Source organism: Phyllostomus discolor, chromosome 6, assembly GCF_004126475.2.
Source record: "Phyllostomus discolor isolate MPI-MPIP mPhyDis1 chromosome 6, mPhyDis1.pri.v3, whole genome shotgun sequence".
Taxonomy (NCBI): domain Eukaryota; kingdom Metazoa; phylum Chordata; class Mammalia; order Chiroptera; family Phyllostomidae; genus Phyllostomus; species Phyllostomus discolor.
The window spans coordinates 147,725,041-147,742,293 of record NC_040908.2 but is presented as its reverse complement, the minus strand read 5'-3'; positions in this window follow the sequence as shown (position 1 = coordinate 147,742,293).

Genomic DNA, 17,253 nt, shown 5'->3' with positions numbered 1-17,253 from the left:
AGGAAGAAAACTGGAAGTAGTTGGTGAAAAGCTCTAATGACTATCAGTTGATAAAAATTCCTTCAATCGTTCATAAAGGAGAGTGTACACATATATAGTCTTTCAGTAAGCCCAACACAGCAAGTCCTTCTCTAGGATTGGAAACAATCATTGCTACGGGAGGAAGTGGCAAGCATTTAACAGTCATGTTGAGGAAATAAAATGCATGGTCTTCAAAAGTAGGATCATATAGCATAATGAGATTCTCAGGCAAAGGAAGATATATATATATACACACATACATACATATATATGAATGAAAACACAACAAGAGAGTGGCAGCAAGTTCCCTTTTTACACCCCAGGGCACCCCCAGCCTGAAGAGGATGGCTTGGACCCGTTGAATTGTTCTCTCTCTTTCTCCTTGAGGTGGGGGGAAGGAGGCAAATATTTGTTTTAAAATAAATTTAAAAACATAGATGTGATACATCGCAATTCTTTTCACCAATGTCAGCAATTTATTTAAATTGTTGATGAAAATTGACACTTCATTTGAGAAGACACTCCTTTTCTTTCTTTGGATTCAAGTCTATATCACATCAGTGTTTGTTTAAAATGTTATTAAAATCTTATTTACAGGAAATGTGTTGGTCGGTAAAAATCCAGGTGGCCATTCTGTTTTATGGCAGCAAAGAGTCACAGAGCAGAGTTGTGGCAAACTTAACACTTTAGTATGGAGACAGTTTCGCCAATGCCAGCCACTCCATCACAGGAGGACACAGCCAGAGAAAACTTGACTGCGCTGGTTTAGAGAGTATGATCCCCATGTTTCTTACCTTTTCTTCTGGAACAGAGGCGTTTATTCCATTCATTGTCATTGTGAAGGACAGTTAAATGTTGCTTTTACTTACCACTGCAAAAAAAAATAATAATAATAATTTGGGGGATGAGAATGGAAGGAGGAATTGTGGAGTAAGAGTTATGAAACAGGACTTCTGATCTCCTCCTCACAGTCAGTAAGAAGTTGAAGAAGCGTGGCTAAGTCCCTTCACAATTTGGAAGTCATTTCTGCCTGTGCAAAATTAGGGGTTTGGATTAAATAATGTCTAAACTTTTGAACTCCTAAATTGGAATCCTATCAGCCATCATGACTATAGGTAGCTTATTTTTCATCTTATTATTTTAACATAATATCTCATACGTACAACAGAATATATGCAACTGTATGTATCTAAGTTATAACACTGGGTGATATAGAAGCACACAGTCCCCATTACTCAGGACAAGAACCAGAACATCACCAGTAATTGCCCTTGACCTTTGTGTGCCTCCTTTATCCCATTCACCTGCTTTACTGCCCAGAGGAAACTGAGGCTAGGAATTTTGTGTTTCTCATTCCCTGCTTAAAAAAAAAAGATTAAACTTACACGTATGCAATGCATAAACAAGCTTTCTTTGTTTCTGAACTTGATAACAAGGGCATCGTGCTGCACGTTGTCTTTTTGAACATGTCTCTTTTCCAGCAAACACTGTGTTTCTCAGTTCACCCATGCTCTTACCAGTAGCTGTATTTGGCCCATTTGCACTGCTGTATGATATAGTGTGTAAAACGTGCCACACTTTGGTTATCCATTTTCTTGCCAGTGGACAGTTGCCTCATTTCCAGTTGTCTTTTCTGTGTCAAACAGTGCTGCTATGAACATTCTTGTATATGTCCTCTGGGGCCCTGACCCAGGGAGGCTTGGACATGCACTCCCAGACACACTATTAAAAAAACGTGTGTGCCCTGGCTGGCGTAGCTCAGTGGATGGAGTGCGGGCTGCGAACCAAAGTGTCGCAGGTTCATTGCCAGTCAGGGTACATGCCTGGGTTGCAGGCCATGACCCCTAGCAACCGCACATTGATGTTTCTCTCTCTCTCTCTTATCTCCCCCCCTTCCCTCCCTAAAAATAAATAAATTCTTTAAAAAAAAAGTCTTTAAAAAAAAACCTGTGTGCATGCATATGCATGCGATGGGAAAGTTTCTACTAGAATCTTCCACCGACCTGTCTACGGTGCCTTCAGCAGGCCCATTTGCGGACCACTGCTGCAATCCCGGCTGCCCACACACTGCTTAATGGAGTCCGTCTCTTTAACAGGAATACTGAGGCAGGCGAAATCGGAGTGTTTTTAGGAAGGGAAGGTAAGTTTAAGCTGAAGGCTTTTTTCCTCAGGCTCACAGGGTAAGGCTGTGGGTACAGCTCTGCTGGTAGCCACAGGGCCCATTAAATCTTTAATCTCTTCTTTGAACAGCAAGGTGCTAGGCCTGGCCAGCTCCACCGCCCTCAGCAGGGTCTTTGCTGGGATGTGACAGGTTGTCTGAAAGGAAAAGTTACAGGAAGTAAAGCAACCTTTCCATACACGCCAGGAGGCACTTGTGGGCCCTTTGGCTACAGCTGCTTGCCCCACAACAGAAGACTGGAGATCTATGCAGAGCAGTGTATCTGCCAGGGACAAGCTGTGTGGCTTTCGCAGAAGACATAGAACTTCTGGGCACCCCTCCATCTAGGCACAGTGGCGTAAACAGGAAGCCAGGATTCTGTACTTCAAAGAACCTCAGGTGGCAGAAGATTCAGGGACCTCCAGGGGAGTTTTCTTGAGGTGCGACCCCCACTTGCAGCGTCTCAGCCCGGACAGGAAGGCATGGGTGGAGATGCCCACGTACTGGACAGAGCCCTGCGAGAATGGGAGGCTAGAGTTCCTGGCAAAAACACAAATGTTTTTAGCCTGATAATTTACTTCCTCGTAGTTTTTAAAGTTCAGTGAATTCCTCCTCCCACGGAAGCAGTGAGGGGCCATATTTCTCATGTCTTAAGAAAAAAAAAAACCCCAAAACAAAACAAAACAAAAAAAAAACACAACAAAAAACAAGAAAGACAAAAAAAAAAAAAAAGAACCACAGAGTCAGGCTTACATTCATGAATGTTTTTTGGGTCACAAAGCTTGTCAGAAAGAGTATGAAGAGAATAAAGCCGTCCAATGGAAATGCTGCTCTTAACTTTCAAACATTTAAAAGCAATGACTTTAAACTCTTACGAATTCCAAAAAGCAGACAAATAAAAAGTGACTGCGCCTCACGCCCCCTCTTCACTGGGTCAGAATGGATACGTTAAACCCAAAGATCTATTTTTATCCTTGATTTGAGGTGATCAGACGTTAGCCGTCCAAACGTTGCCTGGAAAAATCTGGTGTCGTCCAGCGGAAGGAAAAAAGGCCAATATAGAACTGCAGTCATCGGTGGTACACTCCTTTCGTAGCATGACCTGGCTCCCTCAGAATTCTCCAACGGTTTCTGTCACTTCCCAGATGTTTTCCAGGCCTGGATTACATACCGGTCTCAGCGGGAGGGGCCGTGAAATTTCTGAACTGCCTTCATCTGCGTGAAAAGTTCAGCGGGAGGCCCGTCTCCTGTCTCCAGTGGCTTGTGTATCCTTCTCATCCCAAACTAACCACTCCTGTTGGTGAAGAAGGCAGAGGTTTCTCCAGACTGGGAATCCAGAAAGGGCCTCAGAGGGCAAATATGGGAAGTTTTAGCCATGGCTTTTTTGCAGAGAGAAGATGAGGAACTTGATACCCTAGTTTAAAATGAATCAGAGGTAACGCAGTGGCAAACCAAGATTAAATCCTGGTTCTGTCCCCTTCCTAGCTGTGGGCCATCGGATTGTCCAATTCATCTCACTTTCCTCCTCTGTGGGATGGGCTGACCATGCCTGTGATACAGGGGGCTTGACCAGAAAACACCCATAAAGCAGTTAGCACAGTACTTGGCTCATATTAAGGGTTCACTTAATCTGATCTGTCACAACCATTGCCAGTGACATTATCATTCTCAGCATTATTGATCACAACTTCTTAGGGACTCATCTGGAAGAAGCCAAGCTTCCTCCTTCTCAGTCTGGCCTCTTTTCTAACCACATCGCATGGACACTAGCATGTAACCCAGGGCTCAGCCCCAAAGTCTGAGCTTTGTTGACAGACCTCTCCTGACCCAGCCTGGGCTAATGCTGCCGCTACTCCTGGAGACACTTCCTGGACATCACGAACCTACACTATCCAATATCACAGATGCCCCTCTACACTTTCCACTGTTACTTGCCAAGACTCTGATTCTTGGCAGCACGGGAAGACACTGGATTTCTTTAGAGGAAGAAAGTGAATCTCAGCCTGGCCAAAGCGGCCTCTCACCAGGATGGGAGACTGAGCTGGCTCTCCCGACGAGAAACAGGACATCCAGAAATGAGGCGACCTTGTCCGTACCGGAGAAGTCCCCCGGGGAGTCCCCAGCTCACAGCGCTGCATGTCCTAGAAGAGACAAATGTCATGAGAAAGGCTATTTCTGTGGAATGCACTCACCCCAGCAGGACCGTCCAGAACTCCCTTGGCCGGGTCTATTCTCAGCAGCTTCCCTTCCCATCATTGCTTTCTCCTTTGCCCTGTGTTCTGTCACAAATGGCATTCGCTTTCCCCCTCGACAGCTTTAAGAGCAGGACATGGAAGAAACTTTTTGGAGCATTTTCTGGGGGAGCGCATCCATTTCCATCATCTCAAAGTGGTGGCCCACTACAGTTTTCAGCAACGTTAGGGCATGACCACTACCTATTTATATATATATATATTTTAACCAGCAATACACATTTTTTTTATTATTCATGAATGGTCAAAAGACTTACAAGGCCCATTATTATTGGTGTAACCACATGTATGAAATATCACTCAGTGACAGAAAGTGAAAAGGACATGTTTTTAGATAACTAAAAAAAATACAGACACATACACACAAATGATTAATAGTAGCTATTGTCTTAGGTACAATCTCTCTAGAATCAGCACCTGAGACAGGATTCAAGTTCCCACAATTTTTCTTTTCTTGAAAGAGGACTTTTCAGGAAACTCCACAAGGTCACGAGGGAAACAGGCTAGGAAAGAGAAAGAGCTGAGCAAACAGACGGTCTCGGGAAAAGTCTAACTTCGAGTCGTCTGTGCATGAGGAAAGGAGGCTCGTCTTGGAGCACCCGTGTAAGTCAGGCACTGTGGGAGGGAGACATCCCTACCAGGGTAGGGCAGGTCCTGTCTGCAGAGAGCCATTCTCTAGAGAAGGGAGGAAGCTGAGAGTGGTTAGTTGTCAACGCATCAGTTAGGGCAACAATTTTCAACCGGTGTGCCGCAAGAATTTTTAAAACATGCAATACCTGACTATTTGGTCAGGGGCACTGACCTCTTTTGCCTTAGATTGTCAAATTAAAAAAAAAAAGACAACAGCCAACACAACAATAGCCATCTGATGTGAATGAATCAAAATTATGCCTATTTTTTTGTCAGATTGGCAAAAAATACACTTTTCAGCATGCAGCAGGATTTTAGTAATTAGTATGTGTGCCAGGAGATGGGAGAGGCTGAAACTCACTGAGGTGGGGGATGGGTACACTAACCTGAGAAAGGGGATCAGGGTCAAATACCCACAGTGTCTAGTAAACCTTTCTTTCCACATAGGCCCGCCACGTGGCAGGTTCTTGTACTTATCATTAGCACATTTAGTTCTCCTGACATTTCTGTGAGTTAGGTGTTATCACCTTTCTTATTTTACAGGTAATGAAGTTGAGAACCAGAAACATACACAATGAAGAGGTTGGCCAGCAGGTATTTCTAGTTTCAACGCTTCCCACTAAACTGGCTCTGGTTTCCAAGACAACCCAGCAGAGTGTATTGCCTGCCATGTTACCAATTTTTCATGGTGTTTGAACCTCTGTGACTAGTGCAATATTCCTTGATGTCTAATCTTGAAACCCAATTATTCATGAGATTAAGGAAACTCAAAGAGGATGGGTAATCCCTGTCATCCCATAAGGTCCAACATTACCTACTTAGCAGCTCCTTGGAGTCATGAACCTCATGTTTGGTAAAGAGATCTTAAAGCATACCTGGAGCCCCAACAGGCACCTATAGTGGTAGCTGACCACATAGTGGGAACAGATTATTCTCTTCTCTAAAGTGCTCCCTAAATAGACAGGCCACTGAGTGTCATCTTGAGTGTCAACTTTGGTCAACTGAGACTGAAGGAGATTCTCAGGCATTATCAATGCTCACTAGGAAAGAAGCACAATTGATTATCAATGACAGAAAGGAAGAGGGAAGAAGGACAGAGTCATGTTTGTCTTCCATCTGTCTTCCTTAATTCTATCAAGATGAGTTGTTTGCTGTGACAAACCACACCCAAGTCTGAGCAGGCACCAGCAAGATAAGTTTATCATGGGCTGATAGCATTGTCCTACCACAGGTCTGCAAAGACCTTTCTGCTCACTGCAGTTACTCAGGGACTCTAGATGCTAAGCCAGCCTATTTTAAATAGGATTGTTGCCATGCCAGAGGGGATAAGGTTTCTAGGAATATCCTGATGGGAGAAGTTCAATGTCATCTCAGCTCACAACTCATTGACCATAACTAGGCACACGGTCCCACTCAGCTTCAAGAGAGAATGAAATGCAACCCCATGTTCTCAGAGTGGGGGAGATCTAGGAACATTTGTTGAACAAAATCAATAAATTACCACAGTCCACTTACTTCTCTGGTCACCTAGTATTAATATTTGGTGCACTGTGTTTTCTAAATGCAAAATGTACCCAGCAACTTCCCAAGGGAGAGCACTTCACAGTCTCCTCCGGTCATGGCATCAAGCTCAAAGTCCAGGATCTAGGGGTGATGCATGTTAAGTCCCTATGTGTGGTTCAGATATGGCTCCTGTTGGCCCAGAAATCAATGAAGAGAAAATACAAGTGTACTGCAGCTCCTCCCCTCCCCTCCACCATCCACACACATGCTCCAATGGTGAACTAGGACAGTTCAGTCACCTTAAAAATTCCCAGTGGGAACAAATGGAAGACTTACAAGTCATTGAACCATAACACTTCAGAAATCCTGGTGAACAGACATTAGAAGCTCCCTATACTACAAATGAGGAAAATTTCCTGATTACATTCTATTCCAACTCCCTAGGAGGGCTTCCACAGTCCATTTTCTGCATGGCCCTTTGGTCCACCTCCTGGAAAACCCTTCCTTTTCTGTTATACTCTGTCACTGCTCCTATGAGAGAGCATTCGGGAATAATCTCTCCTGTGGCAACATCCTCTACTTGTTGCTCATAAAAAGTTAAGGTTCAGGGCTCCTTTAAAGTCTTAATCAGTCACAGGATTTTCTAGTTGCAGCCTGTGGCGTCTTTGGCCTCACAACTCTTAAAATTTTGCTGGTGTTTATCTGCTTGCCTCTAGTTTCATATGCCAAAAGCCACAATCACAGCCCTTCTAGAAACACATCCCTTTCTCTTAACTGTGGGGACCTTGAGCCAATCAGCCTTAAGGCAGAGAACCATGTCCTTTGATATATATATTTTTTTCCTGGCTTTTAGTGAATAAATCATCTCACTAATTTATCTTTTATTCCTTGGGGTTGCAAAGCAGTTGCCTCTTCTAACTCTATAAAGTTCACATTCTAGAATCTCTCTTGCCCTCTGGCGAGCAATGAAAATATTTGAGATGACAGCTGCATCACTCATCAAGGCTCGGAGTGGCTACAGTGACAGAGTCTGTCTCGGACCTGTGATGGGCCTATAGCCTGAGTGAGCAATAAGCCTTTGTTACTGGGGCCACAGACAACTTTCACTTGTTGGTTCTGTAAACAGCCTGCTGATCTACTAGGCAAATTTTATCTCCTGCTCTGGGGTTTCAGCTTAGATTTTTTCCTCTCTGTTGTAGCCTCAGTTGGAAACAAAATTAAGCACTTTTTATGAGCCAGTAACTCTCTAATGACACCTATAGAAATGATATATGTTCTACTGTCCTGAATAAAGGGAAATTCAATCACCAAAGACTTCCCAAGTCAGGAGGGAGGAAAGGCAGCATAGGTAAAGGTAGCGGCAGCTGATGGAATGTAAAGTTGTTTCTCTAAGATTGAGGCCAGAGTGTTACAGAATCACAAAAATTTTTTCTGCACCAATTTCAAAACAATGAGTCAGAGCAACAAGAAGAGAAAGAATACCAAAACCCGAGAATAGTGTAAGCAGCCTCTAGGACAACTTCAAGTGTTCCAACATTCACATCACAGGGGTGCCAGAAGGTGAAGAGAAAGAGCAAGAAATTGGAAATCTATTGGAGAACATAATGAAGGAAAACTTACCTAATTTGGTGAAGGAAATAGACATGTAAGTCCAGGAAGCTCAATGAGTCTGAGCAAGATGGATTCAGAGAGACCCACTCCAGGACACATCGTAATTTAAATGCCAAAGGTTAGAGATAAAGAGAGAATCTTAAAAGCAGCAAGAGAAAAGCAGTTAGTTACCCACAGGGAAGTTCCCATAAGACTGCCAGCTGTATTCTCAAAAGAAACTTTGCAGGCTTGAAGGGATTGGCAAGAAATATTCAGTCATGATAAGCAGGGACCTGTAGTCAAGATTGCTCTGCCTAGCAAAGCTATCATTTAGAACCGAAGGGCAGAATTTCCAGAGGAGAAAAAACTAAGGAGTTCATTCTCACAAAACCATTATTAAGTGAAATGTTAAAGGGACTTATCTCAGAAAAAAAAGGATATCAAAACTATGAACAGTAAAGTGGCAATAAATACATATCTATCAACAATTGAATCTAAAAAACAAACTAAACAAACAAGAAGAACAGAGACAGAATCATTGATGGTTGCCAGATGGGAGGGCTTTGGGGGAATGGGTGAAGAGGTGAGGGGTTTAAGAAGCACAAGTAGGTGGTTACAGAATAGCCACGGGGATGTAAAGTATAGTATAGAAATGGAGTAGTCAGAGAACTTACACACATGACCCATGGACATGAACAATGGTGTGGGGGCTGCCTGAGGGAGTGGAGGGGGCTGGGTGGAGGGGGCAAAGGGGGAAAAATAAGGACAACTGTAACAGTATAAACAATAAAATATAATTTTTTAAAAATGGGATTAAAAAAACAGGCGTATTTTTGGAAGTTAAAATGATGTTTTTGTTGATAAAAAATGACTGAAAACTAATGTTACACTTCTATTTTTCCCCCATGAAATGGGTCTCTAGCTTTCCTCTGAGGAGACGGAAGTCAGAAAGATGGACTTGCCTCTTTCTCCAGCTGGATTCCTGCTGTGGGGAAATGCTCGCCCTGCCTAGTGGGGCACAGAGTGCTATTGTGCAATGTTTACTGAGCATTTATCAGGTGCCAGACACTGGCACCTTTATCCATATCCTCACAACGACTCTATGGCACAGGTACCTTTATTAGCCCCATTTCCCAGATGAAAAAACTGAGGCCCGAAGATGCTTAGATGCCCTCAGGCATAATGCCTGCTCAGTAAGTAATAATCAGGGAGGAAAGGAAACCCCTCTTTTATTGTTCTCTTGGATACCTGGGGCTGAAAGGCAGATCAATTTTGCAAGGACATTGCCATCACAGCTTCCACACTCTAGCTCTGCCACTGGACAGAGTTCCCACGTTCCTCCAGCTGTGAAGCTCTCTTCCCCTCTCATTTATCTGTGTGCCATTTGCTCAAGATTCAAAGTCCTGGGCAGCAGGGTCCTTTTGGCCCAGCTTGTCCAGCTCAAACCTAAGTCATGCTTTTGTGTTCCTCACTCTCAGATCAGTTGGTGCCTCTGACATAGGCACCGCCCAGAGGGCTGGGGAGCCCCTCTCAGAGATACTCTCACTCTGCACACACTCTGGGTTACAGCTTCCCACACCAGCTAAACCAAGAAACACCCTCTACTTTCTGTCTCCCAAAATCAGCTGAGATCTCTTTCTCTGCTAAAGTGCCCTCTTTCCTTCCTTTTCTATTTGTGGGTCTATGCTCTTTCACTATGTTTACTGTCATTTGAGTAAGTCTTAGGAAGGAAAGTTGGCTCAGTGGAAAGTCTGAGCTGGAATAGTCATCCTCAAATGGAGCAACAGCACACACTGCACCCCTTCCTACTGGCAGCACTGGGCCAGTGCTCAGCTGGCCCCCATACAGCCCCTGCTCATAGACAGCATTGCGTCAGGAACTCATACACTCCAGTGCTCCACTAGCTACGATGTCCACTTTGACAACTTGGTGGCATTCTACTGTTTAGCAGCTGGCCTGGGGAATATATTCCCAGCTTCGTTCCAGGTTATGACTTAGATTGAAAGTAACCAGACATCACATCCCCATTCAAATACTCTGGAAAAACCTCCAAAATACAACCAATGAATTGGGTTCCCCTTTTTCTGCCACGTAAGAGGTGTCTCTTGCTATGATTCATCTGTGTATTTATTCAACATATGTGGTTGAACACCTGCTACATGCCAGGCATTCTCCTAGGTGGAGAGGACACTGCAGGGAGAAGGAAGTTTAATATGAAGTTTGTATATCTAGCTACTGATTATTGGAAATCCTTACACAGTTCTAACTATGGGCAGAGGGAGACCAGACATAGTTAACCTGCTCTGACCTCCTCACCCCAACCACATCAGCTGGTGTGTGTGTGTAAGCGACACAGAGTGGGGGGAGGGGTTCCTCCTGGAGCGGGCAATGTGAGATGTACCTTTGCAAGATTTGCTCTCCATTCCCTTTTAATTCTTGTCCCCCATCTCTCCTGCATTAACTCCATCTACCTCTGGTGTCCCCACAATCCTTCCTCTCTCTCAGTAACCCCTGGCCGGTCCCATGGAAATAATCAATCTCTGCGCATTTCAGGTCTTGCTGATTCCCTCAGCTTTCCCAGCCTACCATGTTGGAAGTCCATTGCTTTTCTCCTCCTTCACGTTATAATTGCTCCACAGCTAGTGGCGGTTCTGTCTTGGTGTCTTCTGGGCTCCCAGGGATGGGCCCTCGTCTCTGGGAACTGGAGAGGCAGGAAGAAAGACCTAGGGAGAGGGTGCCACCCTGGGTGGTGGCTGGGTTTCCCCTGGATTACCTAAAATCAAACATGTCTCATCAGCTCTAGGATTAATTTCTTTCAGAAACCCCCTGTCCTCACCTAATAACAAATAACAAATACTATTTTCTCCCATTCATCTTGACATTCCTCCTCACAAAATTAATACCATGGACTTAATACGCTTAAAGATTCACACCCATCTTGCCCCTGAGGTAATTTATCAGATGACTTACTCTCATTAGACCACAAATATCTTATCCAAATCACGTTTCCCTAAACCCTAGAAGCGGGAGGAAATCTCAGTTTATCCAGTCACACGGATATTATTTAAAATTTAAAATTTAACTCATTAACTTTTTTGTAATAGGAAACATTTCCAGCATAAAACTTCTGGGAATAAAGAATTTCCCAGAAGACAGATGGGTGGTTGTCTGTTTACCCTTCTGTAGAAATAGAGTGGACCACCCTGACTGGTGTGGCTCAGTTCACTGGGCGCTGTCTTGCAAAGCAAAAGGTCGCTGGTTCAATTCCCAGACTGGGCACATACCTGGGTTGCAGTCCAGCTCCTGGTTAGGATGGGTGTGATAGGAAAATGATTGATGTTTCTTTCGCACATGGATGTTTCTCTCCCTCTGTTTCTCCCTTCCTCTCTCTCTAAAAATAAATAAATAAAATCTTAAAAAAAGAGAGAGAGAGGAAGAAGAAGTGCAATAGACCATTAATTTTGTATTTTTAATGTCAAATCTTTTTTTACGGAACAAATGAGCTAATATCTTCTTTGAGGATCCCTATATTCTTTTAGCAAATCCATTTAGCCAAAAGAATACCCTTGCTATCCAAATGTAGGGTATTATGTCTATGAAACCTTTCATAAGCCAAAAACATAAAGCAAAGCAATGACCTCAGGATACATCTTGCTAACAGATGCACCGAATGAACCCAGATGAAAGCACAGATGCTCACAGACACAGTTCAAAGCCATGCAGACTTGATGCGGAGGTGTGGTGTAGTGCTCTGGGAAGGGGTCTGGCGGGTCCCCTTGCCCTGCTCACGGTGGAGATGCCTCTGTAACAGTGGGCTGCAAAGCAAACACTGAATGCTACTTTCACCTTTGCTTATAAAAGCAAAAATCCCCTTTGGATTTCTTTCAGTTAGTGAAAACAGGTACTAAGGTAGGCCTTTGGTCAAAGGGAAATGGTATAAAGTGAACTTGCAAAAAGCAGGGGCTACCTGTAACTCCAAACCAGAACTGAGAGCCGAAATCGGATATGGAAGTGAACTTCTCCCTAGACACCAGACAGACAAGGAATGTGCACTGCATTTAAAACTGATTAATCGACATAAATGGTTTTAGAGTCAGATGATTCTGAAACTCACTTCAGAGCCCGTTGGTGTCGCCACCAGCCGTCTTCAGGAGCTGCCGGGAGAATCATTCCTGTTCGAAGGATCGGTGTGTTCGGGCAGGACAGTGTGGGGTGGCTGTTATGAAAGCGGGGCCTGGGTCTAAGCTGCCCATGTTGGCATCTTGGCTCTGCCACTTAGTAGACACCCCGTGCCTTAGTTTCCCCATCTGTCAAATGAAGAAAATAAGGTACTGTATCTCACATGGCTGTTCTGAGTCTACTTTCAGTTTCTTGTGTTAGCATAGTCTTATGTAGTGCTCTGTGCCAGGTACTGTTCCAAGACCTTCAAGATATTAAAGGTCTGGTGTGGCTCAGTTGGTTGGGTGTCGTCCTGCAAAGCAAGAGGTCGCCAGTTCGATTCCCTAGGTTTTGTGTTCTGCTCCTGGTTGGAGCATGTATGAGAGGCAACTGATCAGTGTCTGTCTCTCACATTGATGTTTCTCTCTCTCTCTTTCTCCCTGCCTTCTCCTCTCTCTAAATATAAATAAATAAAATCTTTTAAAGTAGCAGATTAATTTGTTTAGTTCTGATAACTCTATAAGCTAGGTTCTACAATCCATTTAACCAGAGGTTAAATACCTTAATTGAGTTAACTATACATTATATATTTTATATTATATATTATACAATAGGTTTTGAAGAGCACCTAGGATATAGGAAACGCCCCATTTCAGCATCACAGGTAGATGCCCTCCTATGCACCCCTCTGCTGTGGCTCTGTCTCTCAGACAAGCATGTACCCAGCCCTCAGCACAGCGCCCAGCACAGCGCCCAGCACAGTGCCCACCACACAGGAGGCATTCCATATCATGATTAAATGGCACTTAACTAATATTTCCTTCTCAAAATCTTTGAATCCCTTTCTGAAATACAAGATATTGCTTAAAAAGGAAGTGTGGACCATCAGTTGTATCCTGACCCTTTGTCCCACCGGGCAACTCCGTCCCATTCCCGCTTCACACCGAGCTGTCAGTGCAAGGACACCCACCCTAACCCACTCCTTCCCGGTTTTACTTGGAGGATTCAAGGACTGAGTCAAGCTGCAGGACCCAATTTCCACAAGGAAGAGGGCGAGATCCTGAATTGTCCACTAGGGAGCGCATGATCAACAGGCCCGCGGAGGCTGACAAGATGGTTGAAGGAACAGAGAAAAGACCAGTTTCTGAAAGAATGAGCGCTTAGATGGAAAAATTCCCATTGAGCTCATCCTTGGCTGGCCAGACGGATGCGTAGGACTTTTTTTTTTTTTTTCAGTTAGCTTTTACGCAAAGCTCTGCGGAAGGAGAAAATGATCCAGAGAAGGAGGTCAGGAAGTCTTTGTCTGTTGAGAGAGGTCCCAGGGTGGCGCTGCCCTAGGGCAGAGCCCAGCATCACCAAGGACTCTCTGTAGCTCAGGCCAGAGCTTGCGCTCCTGAAGGGGCTGTGCCCCAGAGCCCAGGGAACGTGGCTGCAGCCGGGCGGAGGAGAGGAGAGGCCAAGTGGGGCCCACCCTGCCCAGGAAGTGCAGCCGCAGACCCGCCTGAAAATCAGAAGAGAGACGCTGTCCTCACTGGGCCTCTTTAGGGATTACTTGATACCTATTTTGATCTAGATACCTATTGTATGCAGAAGGTCCTTAATAAATAAGCAGTAACTTCGTTTCTTCCAGAACAATCCTTCAAGCCTTCCTCTTTTTGGTATTCCTCTAACTTGAGTTTTATCCATCTAACAGCTTTCCCTGACTTTTCTTTCTTCGTTTCTTAATGAGCTTTAGAGTCCTGGGAGGAGCAGAAAAGAAAAAGTAAAGCTCCTCCTGAACTCCAGTAACCTCACCTGGAGTTTGAATTGCCCTTAAGCCTTCAGTGTTGAAAACCTGTCTGGCCACTTCTGCCCAGAAGAGTTCCCAAGGTGTGGGCCTGGGACCTGTGGAGCGAGGCCCATGGAATGCCCAGCCTGTCTCCTCTCCCTCCTCATGTGGGAGCCACCCTGAGGCTTGGCTCTGGCAGGGCCTTTGTGTGGTAAGGCTGGCAGTGATAAGCCTGCGTATTCCAACCTTCCCCATAAAACAGAGGGGAAGCATATTTCCTTTCCATTGGCTATTTGAATCCCTCGGAGTGGGAGGGTGTAGGTTTTTAGAACCCCAATTCTTACAAAGGTTCGGGAGGGGCTCAGAAATTCTTGGACTAGCCCTGACTACATCATGGTTCATATTCCACCTAGGTCCCTATTACGAAGACGGCAGGAAGGAGGGAGAAACACCTGTGTGCATCTATTGTATTCCAAGCATTTTACGTGTATTATCATATTAATCCCCCAGCAGTCTTTCTGCTAGTAATTACTATTCCTGTTTAACAGATGAGGAAGCTAAGGCACAGAGCCATTCAGTAACTTCTGTAAGGCCGCACAGGGAGTAAGTGGCAGGGGTTGGATTTGAACTTGGAGTCTTATTTTAAAGGCCACCATTTTCTAACTAAACTTTAGCTGCATTTCCTGAGGTTCTTGCCATTCCTCTCTAGGGAATGAGGAAGGAGGAAGTGGTTTGGACTCGACCCCTGGAAAACAGCAGTCATCCCATGGTGAGCAGGCAGTCTGTCAGCCTTGGGCCGCGGGTCGAGGAGGCGGGTTATGGGGAGGCCCGACACGCAAACCACTAGTGGCAAAGGGCATATGTCAACACGGGCCAGGGATGAGGCTGGAGGCTGGGGTGCTGGTTATTGGGAAAGGAGTGTGGTTGAGCCAGACTTCCTGCTCCCCTGACCCTTTGCCCTGGGCATTGCAGCAAAAATCATATTTGTTCATGATCTGCTCCTTCTCTTTTGAATAAACACAGCACCTATGAGGTTGTTTACTGTTGCCTAAATTAATTCTATCTCCAATATGACTAAATGGTGAGTGTGTCTTCACTTATTCATCCCCAAACACTTCCTGTGGTTTCTGGAAGCCTCTTTTGGCCCCAGCAAGCATGGAGAGTGAGGGCATGCTGACCTGGTTTGCAGCATTCAGAAACGTCTATTAATTTTAACAAATTCAGTTTAACAAGCTCCTGACAATAGGCAATGAAGCACATTAATGCAGAGACTTTGGACAGAGCTGAGCTCCAATCCAGCTACCACTCCCCACTTGTATAGTTTGGGGACCACAGTGAGCTTCTTGACACCCCTAGGCACCTCGCCTGTTGAAAATGGGATAACAATTCTCTTTCCCTGCAAGGAGGAAAGACCCAAAGATTTGTAAATGCAGGCATCCATAAGCACTCAGTAAATGGTAACTTATGAAGTGATTGTTGATCTTGGCCTTTCACTGTGTGTTGGAGATACAGAGCCAGATCTTGCCTTAGGAGGTTTGCTTTCTCATGGAAGGGACAGGGCCATGGGGACATTAATGAAAGGGCGGGGTCAGAGCTGCTTCAGTGACATGTGGGGACAAGGCAAAGGGGTGGCACGACAGGGGCAAATGTGCTCAGGTCATGCGGAGGTGGCGTGAGACAGTTTTCTTGAGGTTCTGATCAGAGCATGGGTGGAGTCCCAACTTTGACTGGTCTGCAGCCACAATCGGAATGGCCAAGATTGCATCAAGGGATGTCAGCTTATCTGCTTCCTGGACTCCTTACTTTTCAGTCTTGCTTTGAAAGCAAACAGCGTTTCTATTAGAGTCGGGGGGTTCCCTTATAAAGAGCCTTGGACTCTGAAATATTCTAGTCCCTGGCACCCTACACTAATAGCAACACACACTTAGAAACTGGCTGGAGGTCAGGAAACTGGAGGGGATGATGCAGGGAGGGGTTTAGTATCTACTGTGTGTTTGAGGGAGATAACTTAATATTCTTGTGGGAATTAATCTTTTTGAGAGCCTAATATATGCCAGGCACTGCTGTGAAGTTAATACCTCATTCAGTCCTCATAATGACCCTATGAAGGTTTTATCGTCCCCCTTTTACAGATGAGAAAACTAAGGCTCAAAGTAGTTAAGCTGTGCGAGAAGGTTTGCACAGTTCAGTGGTAGTGTAGGTATTAAAACCTAGGATTGTCTAATTCCAAAGCTCATGCCCTTTTCACTAGACCAGGTAATCCGGAGGACAAGTATGTAAACCAGATCCTGCTCCTTTCTTTTCCAATAAACACGGCATTTATAAAGTTGGTCATGGTTTTTCTAAAGTAATGCTATTGCCACTATGGCCAAGTGGTGTGCATCTATTACGCATAAACACGAGAGGTGCCCTCGAGCACGAGAATTTTTCAACCCATTTGTCGTGGACTGATGGCACTCATGGCCCCTGTCACTGGCCTCCTTGTAGCCACCCTGTCTGCAACGTGACCGTGCAGTGCCTCCCATTATGAGGTAGAATATATTTCCCACCCTTTAAATCTGGACCGCTCTTGTGACTTGCTTGGCCAACAGTATATGATATAATGCTAGTTCTGGCCCACACCTCATGAAGTCTTGTGGGCATCTGCCATGACTTGGATCCCTGCCAGGCTTGGGCTGGGCAGCTGAAGGCATGTGAGGGACACACAGACAGACTTCAGTCACCCGGCCATCCCAGATGAAGCCACCATAGATTCTAGCGGACCTGTTTGCTGACCACAGGCCCCTGTGTGAGTGCGGTCATGCTCGACTGAGCCCTGCCCACATCAGCGGAAGCACCCAGTCCATGGGTGGACTCATGAAAAAAACCCAAAGGTGTGTTGTTTTACGCTATTGCATTTTAGAGTGGTTTTTAATGCATCAAGAGTTAACTGATGTAACCAAAGAGTAATTTTCTTTTTAATTAGCAGTCGGTGAAGCCAAGGCATTTATTTTTTCACTTTCTAGTCTGTACTCCGATCTGGGCTGATTGCTCCCTAGACGGACTGGGCGGCTGTCATCTCGGGATCTCATCTTTATCATTTTAGAAATTCCTTTCACTTTGTTTTCTGAATGTCATGCCTTTCCCTTTCCTGGTAACTCCCTTGTTTTGCTGGAGTGCATTCTTTGGGAGTT